This window comes from Mchenga conophoros, linkage group LG12 (genome assembly GCF_057382185.1).
Source record: "Mchenga conophoros isolate Kocher_MC1m ecotype Shallow Benthic linkage group LG12, M_conophoros_male_GT1.1, whole genome shotgun sequence".
Lineage (NCBI taxonomy): Eukaryota > Metazoa > Chordata > Actinopteri > Cichliformes > Cichlidae > Mchenga > Mchenga conophoros.
Window position 1 is genome coordinate 9,264,019 of NC_140537.1, and position 17,779 is coordinate 9,281,797.

Below are 17,779 nucleotides of genomic sequence, written 5' to 3' on the forward strand. Positions count from 1 at the left end.
CAGGGTTGGAATTGTGACATTAAAAAAAACAATAATTGCTAAAATAAATTTAATTTGTAGTTCTAAATAAACTCTAAATGCATTTAGGACGTTTTTTACTCACTTTATGTCTCTTCCACGATGTTATTTCTCTCTCCAACAACATAGGTTACAATTATATTAGCATGACCAATTATGCAAATTAGGCGATGACGTCATTTAGCGACTTCTAGCGACTTTTAGGACAACCTCAGTAAGGCGATTTTCCTTACTGAGGAGTTGGCAACACTGGTTCAAGCCTTTTACCACAAACTTAGTCACTGCTCGGTGACATTCGTCTATCCTGGCCTGAAAGGAGACGCTACCGGTAGACTGCAGCGAGAACTGCCAGCATCTGAGCCAGCCAGACTCTGTCTGTCTGTCTCATCATGGTCACCTAAATGCACAGTAATAGCAGGTTTTGTAATAAGGCAGATCGTGCTAACATAATATGCACTGTTAGTTGATTATTTACCTGCCGCATTAACGAGAGAGGACGTGCAAACGTTACCGCTGCTGCTGGGTTGAGATTCACGAGTCCGGAGCGGAATTAAAAACATGACATTCATTTAAGGTTATCACGTGTTTTGTGAGCAAATGCTTTTGCATATTCGTAGTGTTTCCTCCCTTAAATTAAGTATCTACTATCTACTAAGTATTGCAAGTTGCCCTGTTGTCATCCGTTCTCGTAAACTTTTGAGCGTTCGGCTCAAACGCAGGAAACACGGCGTTTGAGCCGTGTTTCCTGCCAGGTAAATGACGCTCTGCAACGTGGTGACGTCATTCGGGGCGACTGAAATTGATAAGGGAATCGTTTGCAAAAATGGCAAACAATGCCAAGGAATTGAAACAGTGGGAACCGGTTCTCAACAAGAACCGGTTTTCGATACCCATCCCTAATTTTATGTGTTACAAATGAATGATGTTGAGAGTTATTGTGAATGGGTTGAATAAAGTTGGACTTATTTGACTGTTTTGTTTTGCTAATGCATCTTATAACCTTTTGCGTCTTATGGTCTGAAAAATTGTATCATACTTTTATGAACTAGCACACAGCATGCATTCTACAGGGTGGGCCATCTATGTGGATACACTGTAATAAAATGGGAATGGTTGGTGATATTAAAGTCCTGTTTGTGGCACATTAGTATATGTGAGGGGGCAAACTCCTCAAGATGGGTGGTGACCATGGTGGCCATTTAGAAGTCGGCCATCTTGGATACAACTTTTGTTTTTTCAATAGGAAGAGGGCCATATGACACATCAAACTTAATGGTAATGTCACAAGAAAAACAATGGTGTGCTTGGTTTCAACGTAACTTTATTCTTTCATGAGTTATTTACAAGTTTCTGACCACTTATAAAATGTGTTCAATGTGCTGCCCATTGTGTTGGATTGTCAATGCAACCCTCTTCTCCCACTCTTCACACACTGATAGCAACACCGCAGGAGAAATGCCAGCACAGGCATCCAGTATCCGTAGTTTCAGGTGCTGCACATCTCGTATCTTCACACCATAAACAATGGCCTTCAGATGACCCCAAAGATAAAAGTCTAAGCCGGTCAGATCGGGAGACCTTCGGGGCCATTCAACTGGCCCACGACGACCAATCCACTTTCCAGGAATCTAGGAATTTCATCTAGGAACGCTCGGACCTGGCACCCATAATGTGGTGGTGCACCATCTTGCTGGAAAAACTCAGGGAGCGTGCCAGCTTCAGTGCATAAAGAGGGAAACAAATCATCACGTAGCAATTTCAAATATCCAGTGGCCTTGAGGTTTCCATTGATGAAGAATGGACCCACTATCGTTGTACTCCATATACCACACCAAACCATGACTTTTGTTGTTCCAACAGTCTTGAAGGGATCCATCCAATGTGGGTTAGTGTGAGACCAATAGCGGTGGTTTTGTTTGTTAACTTCACCATTCACATAAAAGTTTGCCTCATCACTGAACAAAATCTTCTGCATGAACTGAGGGTCCTGTTCCAATTTTTGTTTTGCCCATTCTGCAAATTCTGTGTAATTCTTTGTATCTGGGTCATCCTCGTTGAGATGCTGCAGTAGCTGGAGTTTGTAAGGGTGCCATTTGTGAGTAGCTAATATCCACCGAAGGGATGTTCGACTAATGCCACTCTCCAGTGACATGTGGCGCGTGCTACACTGTGGGCTCTTGCTGAATGAAGCTAGGACAGCCACTGATGTTTTTTCATTAGTGACAGTTTTCTTGCGTCCACATTTTGGCAAATCCAACACTGAACCAGTTTCACGAAACATAGCAAGCAGTTTTCTAACTGTAGCATGGGAGATGGGTGGTCTCATAGGGTGTCTTGCATTGAAATTTGCTGCAATGACCCGGTTACTGCGTTCACCAGATATCAACACGATTTCGATCCGCTCCTCACGTGTTAACCTCTTCGACATGTCAATGGTTGTGCACAAAGAGAAACTTGTAAATAACTCATGAAAGAATAAAGTTACGTTGAAACCAAGCACACCATTGTTTTTCTTGTGACATTACCATTAAGTTTGATGTGTCACATGGCCCTCTTCCTATTGAAAAAACAAAAGTTGTATCCAAGATGGCCGACTTCTAAATGGCCACCATGGTCACCACCCATCTTGAGGAGTTTGCCCCCTCACATATACTAATGTGCCACAAACAGGACTTTAATATCACCAACCATTCCCATTTTATTACGGTGTATCCATATAAATGGCCCACCCTGTATAATCTCTATAAATACACAGTCACAAATAATAATAATAATAATAATAATAATGGATACTTTATTGATCCCCATGGGGAAATTACTTGTTTTTCTCTGCATTTGACCCATTCACTCAGTGAAGCAGTGGGCAGCCCACTAAGCAGGCGCCCGGGGAGCAGTGTGTAGGGACGGTACCTTGCTCAGGGGTACCTCAGGGTAGCCGTTAAGTGGATTCGAACCGCCGACCTTCCGATCATGGGGTGACCACTTTACCTACTGAGCTATCACCTGCATCATAACCTCAACACCTTTGGGGTGGCTGTAGATCAGGTGGTAGAGCAGGTCAGCTACTAACCGGAAGGTTGGTCGTTCGATCTCAGTCTGCTCCAGTCTGTATGCCAAATATCCTTGGGCAAGATACTAACCACATTTTCCTCTCTGATGCATCCATCAGAGTGTGAATGTATATGAATGTTAGATAGAGAGCACTTAACAGCTTAGAAAAGTGCTTCTGTGAATAGGAGTGATTGGGTGAATGAATTAGTTGTATAAAGCGTTTTGAGTGCTCAGATAGAGTAGAAAAGCGCTATATAAGAACCAGTCCATTTACCATTTACCAAGACCTTGGTGGGATGCAAAAAAACGGATTTAAAGTAGGGATATCAACTCCATAAAATTACTTCAGAGAGAGAGTGAAGGTAAGACCTCAAGAAGATCAAAACAGGTTGATTAAAAGAAATCTATTGGATTAACATCAACTGCACATTATAAAGATATATTTAGTGAACATTAGTTATCTTAGTTATACTTGGTCAATTTTTATTTGGTAAATGTATATGGGTTTTATTTTGCTGTTTTAATATTTGAATTTGATGTCTCTGAAGGTTCACAGTCATCCAGGTCATTGTAGTCCAAATTGCTCAAGACTTGGAGTAATGGAGTAATCAGGAGTAATCAGGACCCTACACCAGACACCGGACAGAAAAATGTTCCCTCTAAGCCAGAATGGAAAAAACACACACATATAAGGGAAGCTCTTAAAACATGTGGTTATCCTAATTGGGCTTTCATCAAATTAGCAAAGATGCACAGAAAAGATTAGACACCAACTAGGGAGGATCAGAACGACAAACACAACCACATTGTCATTCTCTATTTAGCCGGTTCATCAGAGAAACTCAGGAGAGTCTTCTCCAAGCACGACACCCCAGTGTACATCAGACCCAGCAACACATTCAGACAAAAACTGGTTCATCCCAAAAACAAAACTCTTAAACACAAGCTTAACAACGTAGTGTATGCTGCACAGTGTAGCGAGGAATGCCCAAACCTCTACACTGGACAGACCAAACAGCCACTTCATAAATGCATGGCACAACATAGAAGAGCCCCCTCTACAGAACAAGACTCAGCTGTACATCTGCATCTAAAGGACAAAGGTCACTCTTTCGAGGACACCAATGTTCACATTTTGGACAGAGAAGACAGATGGTTTGAAAGAGGAGTGAAAGAAGCCATCTATGTCCACTGTGAACAACTGTCTTTGAACTGAGGCGGTGGCTTACGACACCAACTGTCTGCCATTTAATATCCAGTTTTGAGATCAGACACCTTAATGTCATTTGTTCTCAGTAAATCACATGATAAGCCATTTTCCCACCCTGGCTCGTGTGATTAGGTAGGGGATCAATAGGGGGTCCATGACCCTCTTGGGGGACACTCCCATGGGGCTTAAAATCTGGGACTCTCCACCAATTGCTCTCAGAACTAAAGAAGCTTCTCAGATAAGAGGTGAAACATCTTCAAGGAAACTTAAAGAAGTCAGATGCTTTTTTCCAAGCTTCTTAGATGTGAAATTGATAATAAATTCTTATGTTTACATAACATCTTGTTAAAAAGGAGTTTTTCCTTCCGATTGTCTGATTGCTGTGGTTTTTCTCTGCATTAATGTAGGGTCTTTACCTCACAATAAAAAGTGCCTTGAGGCAACTGAAAATGGAATGGAATTGAATAGCATTACATTTATTTTTATAATAATAATTTTATTTATTATTGTTTTATCTATTATTATAACATCTAGTATATTTATAAGATTACTTCTACATCCTTTCTTTAGCTAGCTACAGAATTAATGTTATTTTTACCAGCTCGCTTAATTCCTCAAGTTGTGGATACCACAGTGGATCTACACATTTTATACCAGATCCTTACTGACACAGCCCTCCCATTTTTCCAGGCTTGAAATCAGCAGTACACTATTTTGTCATTGCCTGAAGCTGACTTTGTGTCTCCTCCTAGTCTCAAATCAAGTTCAAGTTCAAGTTCAAATTTTATTCGCCACATGCAGTGGCAGGTTGCCTTGCAGTGGAATGAACCCGCCCCCAACCTTACACACACAACACAGACATCACATGGGGATACAAGTCAGAGAACGGTTGCATTACAGAAAAAAAACTTAAATGTACACTACAATGGGAAAGTACAAGAGGAAAAAAAAAGAGACCGCTACTCATGCTGGGCTATAGGAGGACAGCATGAGAACAGGAAACAACAAAACTCCTCTGCACAGAAAGCACGTAATTGTCCACAGTACAACATTATAGAGCACGTGACCAGCAACAGGGTTGGGTAGGGGATGAGGAGTAATCCCAGGCAACACAGCAGCCATCCTGCCACTGCGCCGACTCTCCAGCGCGGGCCCAGACCCGCCTCGTGTTCCCAGAAGGCAACAAGCATCGAAGGCATTGGAAGGGGAGGGGGAGATGTGTGAGTGCTTATCAGTGTAAATGTATGTGTGTGCGTGTCCATAGTTTAGCTGAGACAGTGTCCTTCGCCCTATCAGGCTAAGTAAACAGTCTTCCAGCCAACCCAGGTGGGCTTGCATAGAGTGGGAAGAACAGTCAACACACAGTCGTTATCAGGGAGTTCTTGTTCGGCTCCAGCCTTGAGCCCACAGCTGGCGCCGAGGGGATATCTGCATTATGATGTTGTTGATTTTTCTTTTATGTGAGCAGCTCATGAGAATTTCAAAGCTGGTCTTTAACACTCCGACACTGGTCTCTCAATCTCCCGTTGGAGAACCACGAGCTTCCCCATGATGTTATCAAACTTGCGTTCCGTGGTGTTGCCAATCTTGTGCTCAGAGAGCCGATTCTGAGAACTCACAACTGCAGTGAGCTGTTCCACGATGTAATCCAACTTTCGCTTAGAGGTGTTATTCTGAGCGAGCCCCTCCAAGATGTAATCCAGAAGTCGTGCCTCGTCCCATCGTTTCAATCCCAGCGGGCAGCCTGGGGGGGGGGGGGCGTTTGAACAACCGGTTCTGCTTTCTTGATTCTCCGATAAGCCAGGGCCAAGCCAGCTCCAATCAGCAAGAACCTTGTTATCATGGTTCCGAATAGTAGATATCTTCGACAGTCCCGCCAGGCACACGATCCTCCATCTGCCACCTGTCCATCATGTATCCGGCAGGGAAGGTCCCTCCAGGGCACTCGGGCTCTCCCGAGCCCAGATTTCTCGTTGAGAAAAGGGTGTCAATAACATTCAGGAATCATTTGACTGTAAGGTGACTTTGCTAACCACTATACCATCAAACTGGTTGGGGTTTTAACTATATCTACTGCTGCCATTCTCTAACCTGGGCAGCTCACCTGGAACTAATCCGTGTCAATCATCAGAGGGCATTTATGACCAGCACCTTGCTTTCTGTGTCCTTTAGCTACTTTGAAACACCGCTGCTCCATACTCACCAGAACTCAACAGAACTCACCTTTTGGATACTGGTCACAGCCCTCACCAGATTGACGCCATATTCCAGGAAGAATATATCTGTGAAGGTTCTCAGTCATCCAGGACATCGTAGTCTAAGGAGCTTGGAAAGAAAAGCGGGTTCTAGGGTCAAATGGTGGAGAGTCCCAGATTTAAGCTCTGTGGGAGTAACCCACCGAAAGGGACAATGAACCCCCTAATGATCTTCTACCTAATCCCATGAGCCAAGGTGTGAAAATGGGTGTAGGTCACAATCAGCCAAGGTTTCGGATCGGCTACACAAGAAAATACTCGCCACGCTCACCTGCCTGCCCTACTGCCACCGTAGCTTACCATTAGGGCTGGGTATCATCACTGATTTCTAGAATTGATTCGATTCCGATTCACAAGGTCCTGAATCGATTCGATCCACGATTCGATTCAATTCGATTCGATTTGAATCTGGGAAATTTTGCCTCAGACAGTCAGAAATATTATAATTCAGATCAGTACATTTACATATTTTTGTATCTATAAAAAGGAAGCTGACACACGCAAGACTTTATCAAAGGTGTAAGCATCACAGCAGATGCCTTTGTGTCAAAGCAGCTGAAGATAAAACACAGAAAAACATGAAGGTGATTTTCCTGGCCTGGGATTTTATAAAAATATTCTGCAGTAGATCACAAACGAAAGAAAACCATTAATCAACTTATGAACATTACCTCTGAAGTTACAACGGTTTTATTAGAGACACGGCTGAGCGTTTTGCATCTTGTATAATTTTAAAAAGGTTAAATTTTTTCAGAAGCCTATTGAATGGCAGAAATTAGGTTTTCTTTTCGGAAGTAAGTAAAAGAAAAAAAAAAAACCATCAGCCGACAGCGCTGTAAATAACGGTAGTCTTGTGCGTAATAAGCAAGCGAATAATGCAGAAAACAGATTTCGGGGATAGACGGGAAACTGTTCTTGAAGTACCATCAGAAAAAGAGAGAGCTGTGCATGAAGTGTGATTTTATTGTGGTGGAAGCAAAACAGCAAAAGTCAGAGGGAGTCCATGACGATGTTTATGTGAAGCTTAGTTTGGATCTTCTTTTGCTGCTGATTCGGTCAATATTGTTTGGAGAGAGATAAAACTAACAGATTTAGAATCAGCGCAAAAAGGGCGTAAACATAAAGCACGGACCCGCCAAAACATCAGAATCAGCGAGCTGTCGGCTTTCAGCCCCGACCGTGTCCATGCCGTCGGGTGAGAAAGGTGACATCTCACTGATTCTGATCCGCGGGTCCGCGCTTTGTGTTTACATCTTTGTGCAGAAGCAGTGTACCTGCTCTCATTTACTGTTTTAAATGTTTGGTGGTTGTCAAAATTTTGTGACATTTCACCTGAGATTCTGGAATTTTGGGCAAAATAAATTTATATAAAAAAATCGATTCAGGATTTTAATGAATCGATATCACGTTATCCAAGCCAGAATCGATTTTAATCGATGAATCGACCATTAAAACCCACCCCTACTTACCATGAGCCCTAGAATTCAGGTCAGCCCGTCTTTGTTACTTTCAACTTGCCAATCGAATCTCTGCCTCCCGCTCCAAGCCTAGTACTCCACCTGCAAAAAGTAAGCCACGTAAAAGATCTCAAATACCAACGTTATCCCTGGACCAGCCTGTGCACCCACTAACTACCTTTTCTGCTCTCCTCATTGGGGTGGTGACCACCATGCCACCGGCCTCACCTCATGTTTACTACCCTAGGCTCCCACACTAGATTCCCTTATCACAAATTCCACGCCAAGTATCACGTTGTATGTAAGTGCCACAGCAGGTTTTCTTGTTAATACCCCCATGCAAAGTATATATATAGTATAGTTGAGAAATATGATTGGCTCATATGGATACATGAAGTGCACATCTGGAAATTCAATAACCTCCTCACTGCTGTTTTTTTTTTCTCTTCAGTAGAGATTGATGCAAACCACTTTAAAGAAATAGATATTAAAAGAAACACAGAAAAACACAAAAACGATGGAGAAAAAAAGAAATGAGCACAAACAGAGATGCAAAAAAACTTTAAAAATTTAGAGTAGATGTCAGTAGATTGCAGATAGCATCCACATGACTGCAGCTGCAGCACCAATCACTCTTGTCATTCTCCCGCTCCCTTACCCCCTCACTTGTGAACAAGACCCTGAGATACTTAAACTCTTCCACTTGGGGCAGGAACTGGTCCCTGACCCAGAGTGGACACTCCACTGTTTTCTGGCTAAGGACCCAGGCCTTTAGAGGTGCTTATTCTCATTCCTGCTGCTTCACGCTTGGAAGGTTGGAGATGGTCTATAATTAGGGTCAAGTGAAGTCCAAGAGTTTGAACAGCAGCACATGGAAGAGGAGCCGGCGACAGAGTAGGTAGGTATGGAGATGGATGAAGAGTGAGACAAAACGTGCAGATAATGCCGTGGATTAGCAGACAGTGAAGAGTGACGGTCTGCGCCAATCCTAAAAGCTGGTGCACTTTATTAAAGGAGATGAGCTGCAGGTGGAGAGAGGCCGGCACAGGACCCCTGAATACTGCCCAGAGGCGGGCCACAGCGCAGAAGGAAAAATCAATTGATTGCCGCACCACCAACATCCAGGGGCATGACAATTAGGGGTGGGTTTTGATAATCGATTTATCGATTAAAATCGATTCTGGCTTGGATAACGTGATATCGATTCATTAAAATCATGAATCGATTTTTTTTATATTAATTTATTTTGCCGAAACGCCAGAATCTGAGGTTAAACCTCACAAAATTTTGACAACCAGCTAAAACAGCAAATGAGAGCAGGAACACGGATTCTGCACAAAGATGTAAACACAAAGCGCAGACCCGCCGACGGATCAGAATCAGTGAGATGTCGCATTTCTCACACGACGGCACGGACATGGTCGGGGCTGAAAGCCGACAGCTCACTGATTCCGAAGTTTTGGCGGGTCCGCGTTTTGTGTTTATGCCCTTTTTGCGCTGATTCTAAAGCTGTTAGTTTTATCTCTCTCCAAACATTATTGACCAAACCAGCAACAAAAGAAGATCCAAACTACTCTTCACAAAAACATCGTCATGAATTCCCTCTGACTTTTGCTGTTTTGCTTCCACCACACTTCATGCACAGCTCTCTCTTTCTCTTTCTCTCAGTGTTAGGGATGGGTATCGAAAACCGGTTCTTGTTGAGAACCGGTTCCCACTGTTTCAATTCCTTGGAATTGTTTGCCATTTTTGCAAACGATTCCCTTATCGATTCCAGTCACCCCGAATGACGTCACCACGTTGCAGAGCGTCATTTACCTGGCAGGAAACATGGCGGCTCAAACGCTAAAAAGTTTGGTTATACTTTACGAGAACGGATGACAACTTGCAATACTTGCAAAGTAGATATTTCATTTAAGGGAGGAAACACTACGAATATGCAAAAGCATTTGTTCACAAAACACGCGATAACCTTAAATCAATGTCGTGTTTTTAATTCCGCTCCGGACTCATGAATCTCAACCCAGCAGCAGCGGTGACGTTTGTACGTCCTCTCCCGTTAATGCAATCAACTAACAGTGCATATTATGTTAGCGCGATCTGCCTTTACTGTGCGCTGCATTTAGGTGACCATGATGAGAGAGACAGAGTCTGGCTGGCTCAGATGCTGGCAGTTGTCGCTGCAGTCTACCGGTAGCGTCTCCTTTCAGGCCAGGATAAATGAATGTCTCCGAGCAGTGACTACGTTTGTGGTAAAAGGCTTGCACCCATTTGCCACAGCAGATGCCCTCGATTTTCGGTAAGTGAATGTGTTTAAATTAGGCAGGGACATTACTGGATATTCTTGTGTAATTGCTACAGAATAATTTAGGTTATACTTTGTTATTGCTACAGAAGAATATTTATTTTATTATTTGACATTTACAATTTTTTTCCCCGGGGACCCTGTGACACCCCATTGAAAAGCCATAGGCTGTGGATCTCTTAAGATCTCACTGTTGGGTTTGTAAGGCCATGCTACTCCTAAATTTCTATCTTGTTCAAAGAGAAAATATAAAACAAAGTTCTTAGCTAATCGACCTTAGTGTTCTCCTTTTTTTAAAAAAAGAATCGATAAAGAATCGAATCATTAAACAGAATCGAAAATGGAATCGGAATCGTGAAAATCTTATCAATACCATCCCTACTCAGTGTACTTCAAGAACAGTTTCCCGTCTAAAATTTACAGCGCTGTCGGCCACTGTTTTTTTTTTTTTACTTACTTCTGAAAAGAAAACCTAATTTCTGCTTTTCAATAGGCTTCTGAACAAATTTAAACTTTTTAAAATTATGCAAAATGCAAAACGCTTAGCCGTGTCTCTAATAAAAACTCTGTAACTTCAGAGGTAATGTTCATATGTTGATTAATGGTTTTCTTTCGTTTTTGATGTACTGCAGAATATTTTTATAAAATCCCAGGCCAGGAAAATCACCTTCATGTTTTCCTGTGTTTTATCTTCAGCTACTTTGACACAAAGGCATCTGCTGTGATGCTCACACCTTTGATAAAGTCTGGAAAGTGTCAACTTCCTTTTTATAGATACAAAAATATGTAAATGTACTGATCTGAATTATAATATTTCTGACTGTCTGAGGCAAAATTTCCCAGATTCAAATCGAATCGAATTGAATCGAATCGTGGATCGAATCGATTCAGGACCTTGTGAATCGGAATCGAATCGATTCTAGAAATCAGTGACGATACCCAGCCCTAATGACAAAGGTAGGACATCTTTGAGCAGTCTTGTAGAAATGGAGTCTAAAAGACACATTGGTGGCTTAGGCGAAGTAATTACTGAAGTCATCTCAGAAAGGAGAAAAAGTCTAAATAAATATCAATGGTTTTAACAGTGGCTGCATGTAATGATACATCTATGAGATAGTTATGAACAGTGTCTTGAAAAAAGTAATCAGTAACTAATTACTGATTACTTCCCCCAAAAAGTAATCCCGTTACTTTACTGGTTACTTATTTTTGAAAGTCATTAGTTAGTTACTTTTTAAAAACATGATTTACACCCCTAACAGGTAATGAAGCGATAGATCGCTTCAATCCCAGTTCTACTTTTTCTGCATAATCCATCATATAAAATGTAATCAAATGAAAAAGTCTCTTTTAAAAACTTGTTTTATTAGTTTTAATATTTTAACTTTATGCATCAAGCAAACATTAAATTATATGCAACATTCTCTGACTGGAAGAAATTTGTTTAACATTTAAACCTATTTTCTGCACAACTCCAGCATATAAAATAAAATAGTTTTTTGTGTTTACACTCACTCTTTCAAATAGATGCAAGTAAAACACAGCAGAAAATAAATAAAATCAAAGAATCAGCGATCCTGTTGCTCTATTTTCACCTGTTTAGCAGGAGTGAGGCAGGCGGAGGTTTGCCCTGGTGCAGGTGTGTCGCAGCCGTCATGTCAGTGGAAGAATCCGCGAGTTCCTCTGTAAATTTCACATTCCCGTGACAGCGTAGACTACTCGGTGCTTGTGCGGAAGTTTAGGGTTTTTTTTCGCTACAAAGAGAAGTTTTCTTCGAACAGCGGACGCTAATGTTTTTATCACTTTTTATGGAATCAAACTCAAAGTAAGGTCAGTACTTCCACGCTTTAAACGCTGCACGGTCATGTTCTCTCCAGCACCCAATCCATTGTTGATCTGCACACAGCTGTTGCCACGAACGTCGCACTCGCTTACGTCATTGTCATAAGACACTCTAACAAAAAAATCACGGTTTTAGTAATGTAGTAACGCAGCGCGCTCACGGGAAAGTAACAGTAATCTAATTACCTTTTTTGCAATAGTAATCTCTTACTTTACTCGTTACTTGAAAAAAGTAATCGGATTACAGTAACGCATTACTTGTAACGCGTTACTGCCCATCTCTGGTCATGAATAATTTTTTCTCTAAAAATATTTATATTTTATTCATGAAGAAATTCGTGGAGTAATTCCTAGTTAAAGTTAAAGGAATTCTTGGCTTAACAGAGCACTGACCTTTGGCCAGCGTGGATACAGCGCTAAAAAGTACAAGTCAAGGTACAATATTCAACTTGTACCCTGCAGTGCACATAGTTACTCACTTGATCTCCCGCAGAGTAGGTGGATGTTTATAATGTGATCCTGTGGTTGCTTTGACATCTCAGAGAAATAAGTTGCATTCCTGCATTGTCACATTACTCCTCCATAACCCCAATGCAGATCTGTAAATGGTGATAACCACAATGAGCTCTGATGCATAGGTCTGTCTTATAATGAAAGGACCCATAAGTTTATCTCTTTGCTGTTAATGTAGGTTGCGACACTTAACAACAGACAGCCTTGACTTACCTTCTGTGGGCCTGTGGCAAGAATCCAAATCAGGATATTGACTTTGGGGTATTATAAAAGGCTATATTAAGTCAAAGCAGGGATGTGATATTGCAGAGAAACTAGATGATGACACTGAGCTTATTCAGAGCCACTGCAGATCAATTGTGCAGCTCAGACACAGACAAGATCCATCATATGCAGTTATAATCCTGTTGACAGTGCCAGATAAGATCCTACGCTTTTTGTCTGTTCTTACACATGACATGTTTCCTAATAGAAATAAGAAAGCATAGTGGAGTGAGCTTTGTGTTGCATGTATAGTGAACTTATTGCACCGTAAACTACCATGCATGAGACACACAGTCACAATCAGTGTTTGTCAAAGACTACAAATTGATTGGAACCTGCATCGAAGTTATTTCTAAGTGATAATTCACAGTTAATGTTGATCAGCTAATTGCTGACTGTTGGATCAATCCTGTCATGCTGTGTTTATTTTGCGCTCTGGAACTAAACTCAGAGACTCAGAACAAGTTTTAATTGAATCCTAATTGTTGTTATTTTTAAATGTTACAATTGTTAGCTCACCAAAGTCAGATGGCAAAAATTAAATATATCGAACTGCCTACACTTTTGTGCATACACTCTAAATACCCTTGATAGCTGATTTTTAACCCTAGCCTCAAGCTGTCGAAAAACAACTTGATCTTTCTTGATCTTTTTAAAAAGAAGTAAAATTTTATATATATATTAGGGGTGCAACGACACACAAAATTCACGGTTCGGTTCGGTTCGATACTTTGGTGTCACGGTCCGATATTTTTTCGATACAAAATAATGTTCATGCCTTTTTAATTTGTCATTTATTAAAATTATAAATATATATTTTAACTCAAAAGTACAGTTTTTAAATTTAATGTTGCTGAAACAACAAAATGATAATAATAAAAATAATCTATCTGATCGAGAAATCACTCATCTTTGGAAAAGAGACTTTATTACATAGAAATGGCTCTTTCCAAAATAAAAGCTATACTATAAGCTTCTTCTGGGGTATATTCTCAGCAGCATATTAAACATATCAGGTCCCCTATGCCTCTCGCCCTATGACAGCTGAGATAGGCTCCAGCACCCCCCGCGACCCTGAAAAGGATAAGCGGAAGCGAATGGATGGGATGGATGGAGGTCCCCTAAGGAGAATCATGTGCTAAGGGCTGTCTAAATGACCCGGGTAAAGTTTGCAGCATGTGTGCTTGTTGTTTTTGTCTGCTTCCACTTGGCTTTGCACTAGGATGATGTCGGCGTAAATGTGCAGTCATATTCGTTGTGTTCCCACTAGCGCTGTCAGCGTTAATGTCGTTAAAATGACATTAACGCCATAACACAGCAAATCTCCGTTAACGAGTTACCACGGATCGCCCCATGCGTGGGGCTGGATGGCGTCAACACGTTAACAAGCTAACTGTGCTAACGCACTAGTTCCGTAAAATTGAGCATTGCGTGGCACATCCGACAGACTGTTTTACTTTTGTGCATGACGCGCTTACCATCAGGGTCAGCTCTGAATGAGGGTGGGGGAGGTTCAATTTCGGGTAGCGTTGAGGCAGTTGCCATGTTGCAACGAGCTTAGCTTCTGTCTTGCTAGCTTGCGCTGCGCTCTGTGGAGCTGCACTCCAAATTTTGTATTGTTCGATACATATGCGTACCGAACCGAAAGCACTGTATCGAACGGTTCAATATTGATACAAGTATAATTTTCAATAGAAGTGGATATCCATGCATCTATTTTCTGCTATTATCTGGTTCCAAATCCCAAGGGCAGCAGCCTAAGCAGACATCCCAAGGTCTATTGTTTCACAGTCACCTCAATCAGCTCTTAGGCACAAATAAACCATTCCCTAACAAGCTGAGAGACATAATATGTTATTCATTGTAATGTTAACTTATTTATTTGTACCCCAAAACTTGGAAGACCTCATTGCAAAAAATGCAAAAAGAATTACATATTCTTATCTCGTAGTGTTAGGGCTAACACTTTGACCCCTAACAGGAATTTAACCAATTCTTTAAGTGAAGAGATGAACAACATGATAACTCTTTTTGCTGCCTTTTTGACTTTTAATTTATGGATATATAAAGAATATCAAAAATATCACTATGTGAGATTATATAATTTTAATGCTGTCCTCCAGCCCAGATTGACTATGTGCACGTTAGCATATGCTACTTCCGATGCGGAAACTCCTGTGGAGAGCTTTGTTTCCAGTGTCCTGGTATCCTGGTTTACGGTCCAAAACAAGTTAAGCAAATGAATGAATCAAGCGGCGATTTACATTTCTATAGATGTCTTGGGCATTTACCCAATATATCTATAAATGATGTTCATCGACTTGTTGATATTTTCCCCCCACGCCTCAGAGCAAAAGAGAAAAGGGATTCAAATGTTATATTTCTCAGCTGTCTCTCGATTATCGCAGGTGTTATGTTCTACAAATAACCAGCAATAGGTGAAATCAAGTAGCCAATTTTATTTTTTGACGGTGCAAAACGTTTCGTGGACATCGCGGACATACAGTACTGTACTTCAGAGTCACACTGCTAGCGATCGATGCAGCGATTCTGTACTGTACAGGAGAGACGTCACGGAGGAGATCGTCTGCAGCGATCAGGACACAGGACACAATGTGACGTAAAGAAAAGCATGAAAACTTGCACTAAAAAATCCGCGAAACAGCGAGGTGAAAGGTGAACCGCGTTATAGCAAGGGACCGCTGTAATTTTGAAGGTAAGTCACAACATACTCTTCGTAAATACTAATGTATAGAAACCCTTACCAGCAATCATTAATTTTTTGTGTGGCTTTCTTCACGGTTTGTTAACATGCTGTGTAGGTGTGTACTTGACTAGCTGATATCGACATAACGGGGGAAACATCTGGTTTGACTATTCTTCACCTGTAGTTTGAATGCTGAACATTTGCCTGTTTAAATCATAAGACCAGTCATTATACAGAGATACTTCTGCATGTGGACGATGTGTCTTCTGCATGCAGTTCTGCTTGTGTTGAGTGATGTAAACAACTGATCGATCTAAACGCTTTAAACGTCAAAATTGATCATTAGATTTTTATGACACAACAGTGGTGAGTGTTCCCACCTTCTGCTCTTTGTAACTTAACGCAATCTTTCCGTTTTCGAGTTTTGGACATGATTTTGGAGTATAACTTCGCAGTAGCGATTGACCGCAAAGTAAAGCTACCAGAAATGCACAACCCCACATCCGGTCTCAAACCAGGAAGTTAGCATTTTCTCGTGCACATAGTCAATTCACAACACAAATAACATGTAACTATTATCTATTACCTTAACTCACAATTATAAATGTAATTAAAGTCCACCCATCACTGGGCACAAATTCCAACATTTTATTATGCAGGAAAAAACTCCATGAGCTAGCAGTTGATGTAGCCTGTTGTGAATCAGTAGTATAACCACTATGATTACTAAATTTAGTATTTTAAGGTCAAAGGAAGCACCCCCCCCCCCCCCCCCAACTTTGCTTAGAAATTAGATGCATCATCTCTTTGTGATGTGTGTCTAGTTGGCATTTTTTCTCTCTTTTTTGGCTTCACTGATAAGCTCCAAAAACTTGCTGGCAAGAATCTGATTTTCTTGTCAAAGAACAATTACATTTGCCCAAACCCAACATTGGCATTACTAAGAACTGAGTTTGAAAATATTTACTTGACCTTATCATCAGTAGTTTTAATAAATAGATAACAGAGATAACGAGTAAAGAGTTTTTTTTCTCCTGTGCTTAGGGGCTATCTCAAACTGAGAGCTGTCATTTTTGAGCTTCTTGTGCTTTTATGCTGCCTCTGCTTTTGTTGCTAAGTATTCATTGTTGTCAAGTGTTTTTTTTTTGTCCCCATCTTTTCTGCTTTGCACTTCACAGAGTTCATCTGCTATTGTCAACAGCTATTTTTTCTTGGAGGCTATTGACAACAATTCCAATGACTCAGTTTCTACAGTTTGTTTCAAACTAACAACCACACGCAAAGCTTTGAACAGCTCAGTTTTTCAAGTAAACTCTCAAATGAAATCCAGGGTTAAGCCTGGCTGCAAAAAAGCAAACAAACAAAAAAAGACCAGGTAAAGCACTATAAATCTTTAGTTTGGCGGTGTGGTTTCTTCAGATCTGAAAGTTTCTGTTTCTATAGTTTCCGTTTCTATAATTTTTTGTAGTTTATATAGTTTTTTCCATTTTTTACACATTCTCAAGTTTCTTGTGTGTCAGTGTCTTTTTGTATTTAGTCATTTTGTTTGCTTTCCGTTAGCTATTGGTTGGTAACTCTTTTTTTTTTTTTTCCCCACTTTTTGTCCCATTTGGTACTTTAGCCATCAGAATTGTTGTCTGAAGACCAACAAGGATACCCAATGGATTTACTTTGCCAAATGGATTATCACGGCCTTGCCATATTGTTCCATTTGATCAACCTTTGTTGTTATTATTTATTTTATTTATTATCAGTTGTTACAGATGGGACAGACATGACTGAGGGATAGGAAAGGGAGAAAGAAAGATCAGCGCGCTTGTATTCAAAAGGTTTCCCCATGTAATGGTCTGCTAGAGGATGTAGAAAGCCGTAGCCCTGTCCCCCAGGGCATGAAGCAGGCATGGAGAAGATCCAGGCTCCAGACATCCAGAGGCCCCAGAGTGCGAGAGCCCAAGGAGGACCACCGGAGGGGCATCCATGCCACCCTCCTGGGAAGAGCTGAGGAGAGCCCCAGATGAGGGGTCACCCAGTAGACACGGAGCAGAAGCCAGAGGGGGCTGCAGTGGCGTGCTGCCGGCAGACTGTGCCAGAGTGAACCGAGCCACGGGGCCGGAGGCCAGAGGACCCCTTTGCCCCGGAAGAGGCCTGACCGAGCAA